This window comes from Octopus bimaculoides, chromosome 14 (assembly GCF_001194135.2).
Source record: "Octopus bimaculoides isolate UCB-OBI-ISO-001 chromosome 14, ASM119413v2, whole genome shotgun sequence".
Classification (NCBI taxonomy): Eukaryota; Metazoa; Mollusca; class Cephalopoda; order Octopoda; family Octopodidae; genus Octopus; species Octopus bimaculoides.
Window position 1 is genome coordinate 43,267,820 of NC_068994.1, and position 5,816 is coordinate 43,273,635.

At 36.3% G+C, this 5,816-nt stretch overlaps 1 protein-coding gene across 4 annotated transcripts in view; it reads right to left on the reverse strand.

Annotated features, from left to right (window-relative positions):
* The window catches only part of LOC106879397 (protocadherin alpha-3), a 139,665-nt gene that overhangs the window by 130,273 nt on the left and 3,576 nt on the right, over positions 1 to 5,816 (reverse strand). Inside the window, exon 1 of one of the 4 annotated variants that reach the window (XM_052973109.1) lies at positions 1,440 to 1,616. The exons of the other annotated variants lie outside the window; for them this stretch is intronic. The gene's annotated coding sequence lies outside the window, so the exon portion shown is untranslated. Of the gene's footprint in view, positions 1 to 1,439; positions 1,617 to 5,816 lie in introns of those variants that run through there. 4 annotated transcript variants of the gene reach the window in all.

Genomic DNA, 5,816 nt, shown 5'->3' on the forward strand with positions numbered 1-5,816 from the left:
TGAACCTGGAGCCATGTGGTTGGTAAGCAAGCTTCTTACCACACAGCCACACCTGCTCATATATACATACATACATACATACATACATACTTACATACATACATACACACACACACACACACACATATATATATGAACAAGTGCGCGCACGCGCGCGTATATATATATATATATATATATATATATATATACGCACACACGCGCACGCGTGCGCATGTGTACACTTGCGTATGTAGCCATTTCAAAGATACAAGACAACTTTTGAATAAGAACATAATCAATAACTGTTATTATAATATCCCCTGTATGAGTTAGTACCTTTGTTTAACAAAACCTTGGGAAAAAATCTAAAGCTAATTTGTTTATGGTGAGATTTGAACTTGGACTATAAACAATCACCACTATATGCTACAAGTCATTTTGCCCGCCTTTTTACTAATGCTATCAATCTCATTCAGAAAGTTCACTTAGCAAGTATGTTTTCACGTATGTTTATTTAGCACTGAGTATTTATATACAGAAAAGAAGTATATTGGCGGTGCTCCAGCATGGCCACAGTCAAATGACTGAAACAAATAAAAGAATAAAAGAAAATATTAGCTCGGAAACATATATATATATGATTGTGTAACTTGTATTTATGCTTTGTTCTATGTGTGTGTGTGCGTGTGCATGTGTGTGTGTGTGTGTATACACGCGCATACACACACAAACACACAAACGTACATACACACATACGTACACACTCACAGGTAGATATTTATATGCTTAACCAATTGTTAGGTGTAGATATCCACGCAAGTTCATACTTAATATATTTGTATACATGTGTAAGAGTGTATAGATTCGGTTGAATTTTCCTTACAAATACATATACAAACATACATATACTCACTTACACACACATACATACATGCATACATACATACACACATACATACATACATACATACATACACACACGTATGGATGTATGTATAACTATCAATCCATCTGCTTGTGTGTATCTGAAATTCTGATACGTATCACAGAGAGACTTTCAGATTGCAATTAAAATTTACATTACTTTGGCCGTGAGTTCCATCTACTCTTTGTTTGTAAACTCAATTGCTCGTACATCGAAACATACACACATATGTGCGTATGAATATATATACAGACAGACAGACAGATAGATAGATAGATAGATAGATAGATAGATAGATAGATAGATAGATAGGTGTAAGTGTGTATACATATACATATATGAATATAATACACACGCCCACACATGCACAGGGAAACATACACATATAAACGTATCGATAAATATACGCACACACGTGCATTCCACCCACTCAATAGTTTACTTATAAAATTATATAAAAGTGTGTAAGTGCATTATATGTACGTGTGTGTGTGCACATATAAAAGTTGAAGTGAAATTCTACTGTACTTACGTTGTTAAACGATGTCAGGCAAGACCGATAGAAGAAGCCGACAGAGAAGACCTACTGTGCTGGACTCTAGCATAGCAATAAATGCCACGTTACGGCGGTTCATTTTCTGCTGATTTAATCAATAAGAGAATCCCTTCTTTACTCCCCATGCTCCTCCTCCTCCTCCTCTATATCCATCCATCTATCCAGCAAGCCGTGTGCACATAAGTAAACAAACCAGCACCGAGCACCCGGCGCTTATTTACACGCTGCATCATGTCGTGTATTAACTTTTAGTAAAAACAATCATAATAATCCATAACAAGGCCTGAAATTTGATGGGACGGGGACTTGAATCGATTACATCGACCTCAGTTCACAGCTGATACTTATTTTATCGACCCCGAAAGGATAACCACGAGAGCGATAGCAATATCGAAGATAACAACAATGAATTGACAAGAACAACGACAAGAACAATCACAAGAATAGCCCAAGGCCAGAATTAAGGCCCAAGGCCAGAATTATTTTCCTTTCTTTTGACGGGGATGGGAAAAGGTCTTGTCATTTATATAGATCCCCAGTGTTAATTGGTTCTTATTTTATAGATCCCCCGAAAGAATAAATGTCAAAGTCGACCTCAGCGGAAATTGAACTCAGAACGTAAGCACAGACGAAATTCTACTAAGCATTTTGCCCGGCGTGCTAACGGTTCTGCCAGCTTGCAAGAATAATAAAAGCGATAAATAAGCAGAAGTAACAACAACAACAACAACAACAATAACTACTATAGAAATAAACTGCAATAATATAGTAATCTAACATGGGTTCCTTTACATGACCACTTCACACGCTAGAAATAGCAGTTAAATCTACTCTAGATTTTTCATTAAGGTCTTAAATGAAGTAAAGAAGCATTATATTCTATAGTCCCAAATGAATTTTTACATAGATAGGGTTTTAGGGTTGGAATGCCTTTGATCATAAGTCTGCTTGATAAGGTCTGACCTAGGGCTAAACAACAACAACAGCAGTACCAACAGTCTCTAAATTTCAGTCCTTGTGCCTATAGCAGAAAGAATATATATATATATATATATATATATATATATATGTGTGTGTGTGTGTGTGTGTGTGTGTGTATACATACATATATATATATATATATATATATATCCACATATAGGCACAAGTGTGGCTCTGTGATTCAAAAAGTTGCTTTGCAACCATGTGGTCTTAGGTCCAGTCCTGCTGTGCATCACCTTGAGCAAGTGTCTTCTACTGTAGCCCAGAGACAAGTGACTTGCAAGTAAATTTAGTTGACAGAAACTGTATGGAAGCCCATCATATGTACATATGTATATGTGTGTGTGTGTGTGATTTTGTGTCTGTATTTGTCCCTCCCCCAATCTCTTGACAACCGATGTTGCTTTGTTGACATCCCCACAACTTAGCAGTTCAGCAAAAGAGGCTGATAGAATAAATACCAAGCTTTGTTTTTTTTTTTTTGTTTTTTTTTAAAAGAGAACTGGGGTCAAATTGTTTGAATGAAACCATCCAAGGTAGAACCCCAGTTTGTCTGATGTCCAATAACTGAAACAAGTAAGACACCAAGATACACCTGTGTATGAAATCCTAAATGTTTGTTACTCATATTTAATTCTGTTGACACTTGGAAACAAGAAACTCACATTTGACTTTGGCAGGATTTGAACTTGGAACAAAAATGTATGATACTATTTACTGTGATACATTTATTTCAGTTTTGCTTTCTGTTATTTTTTAAATATTTCCCATCCTCTCTTGTATAATGTAATGTGCAAGAAACCAGTTCCAGATCCTTGTTTCATGCTGTAATTTCTCATCTCCTGACATAAAGCTGCCTCTGATCTCCTAAAGATAAAACTGCCTTTCTGTCTACTATAGCCCCACTCTTATAAAGGATCTTAGTCTTCCAAGGTGCATGGTGATCTCACCAGCACTTGGTGCCATAACAAAAAGCACATAGTACATTCTATATAAAGTGGTTGTTATTAGGACAGGCATCCATCCAGCCACAGAAACCATGCCAGAATAGACACATAGGAGCATGATGCAGTCTTCAGACTTGCCAGATCTTACCAAACTGTCCAATCCACGCCAGCATGGAAAATGGCCATTAAAAGATGATGATGATGATGATGATGATGATGATGATGACGACGATGACGACAACGATGATGATGATGATGACTAAAAGCTGATGATGATGATTAAAAGCTGATGATGATGAGAATGATGATGATGATGATGATGACGACAACTAGATAACATGAAATCTTTCAACAAACATACCACCAAGTTTTGCTGAAGAAATGAGGGATGTGAGATAGTTGATTTAGGTATTACTGGTATTATTTCATTGATACTAAAAAGAAAGTTAAAAGTTATAAATTCCTTGTGAGAAAATGAAATTTTATTGCCAAAATCATTTCCTCAAAGATCAAAAAAAACTAGAATGAACTAACAAGGAAGCCTCTACGTCATCACTTGACATGCCAGAAATAGCAGCCAAATCTCATTCAAATTACCCATTATTGTTTAAAAAAAAAAAGACACATTGTATAATGCAGTGCTATATATATGAAAAAGAGAAATTAAATGATGGGCTTGTCATGGCTGGATTGCCTTTGATCATAGATCTACTCAACCAAGACTAACCAAGACCTGAACATTTATCACAATAACAGCAACAGCAAATTAATACAGTAACATGCTGTTATTCATATACAAATGACAAAAGATTACAAAAGCCACCCAAAATGTCAATTAAACAGGGTGGAAAATAAATTTATTCATTATTTCGTCCATTATAAGAACCAAGTATGATTAAGTGGCTTTCATCCCTCCCCTTAAAGGTAAACAGTGATACAAATAACAATAACATCTTAGGAGGTTCTTAACTACAATAACAGCAAAAACAAAAATGGTTATTATAAAACCCTAGATTAAAAAAAAATATAAATAAAAATAAAATATTCAAATAAATAAAAATATAAAACTGATCATAAACAAATAATTTTTTGTTTTGTTTTACCCTATTGTGATTCTGGCCAGGCTGGAGCGCTGCCCAAGTTACTGCCTTATTAACACTTTTGGTAACTTATTTCCAATGAAATACTCTACCTATATGTGTATGTGTGTGTGTGCATGTGTGTGTGTGCATGTGTGTACGTGTGTGTGTGCGTGTGGGTGCATGTGTGCGTGTGGGTGTGTGTGTGCATGTGTGTGCGTGTGTGTGTGTGTGTGTGTGTGCGCATGTGTGTGTGCATGTGTGTGCCTGTGGTTCTTTATTTAATATAATTATAGCTGACAATGAACCTCTACATGGCTATTCAACCTGTTATAAATAACAGCCAAATCTCCCTCAAATTATGCTCTGCTGTTTTCAGAAAAGCCACATCGCATAAGGAAAAAGTTGAGATGGTATGTAGGAAAAAGACAGGATGGCCACAAAAGGAATGTCTTTGATGATAAGTCTACTCAATAAGGACCAATCAGGGGCTAAATAATTACAGCATTTCATTTTTAAACAATCAAGAATTTCTCTATTACTTATGTTGATGTTTGGAACATAACCCAACAAAAATGTTCTTAAATAAATTATGGCAACTGCTTAAAATTTGCATATAAACACGTTAAAAGGAGTGGCTTTATTTTAAGGGGTGGTCTCACTCCTTAACATACCAGGTTAATATTACTTTTAAATTTTAGCATAAGGCCAAGAAGTTCGGGTGGGGGGTAAGTCGATGTAATCAACCCCAGTGATCAACTAGTACTAGTTCCTGGCTTTAAGGGCATCAAGAAAGGTCTGGTTGGTGGACCAACATTCAGAGTTCTTTTACAGGGCTTAGAATAAAGGACCACTGCAATAAGTGTGTGAATCTGAGAGGGGAATATGCTGGATAACATCATAATTAACTGATCCTCCTGTTTTTTTCTTTTACTCAAAGCCAGGAACTTTTCAGCACCTCCCTCATATTTTATTGACTCTGAAAGGATGCAAAACAAACTCAATCACAGTGAAATATTTGAATGCAGAGCCTAAAGACTGACAAAATGCCACCAAGTATTTTGTTCAGCGTGCTAACGATTCTGCCAGCTCACCCACCACCTTATACAACGTTAATACGAAGAAGGGTTAAATCTATCTCGTAAATGCCTTAAACTTTATTCCTAACACTCTGTAGGCTATTTTTCAATTTCTTCATAGATTGATCTACACACAATCGCATTACGGTAACGGTCCGCAGCCCACCGCACCCTGTTTCATAACCCCTACACCTTTCAGTTTCCACCCCCTGCCACCCCCACCCCACACAGAACGATCCTTATTTCTAGCATCGCAACACTTTTCTT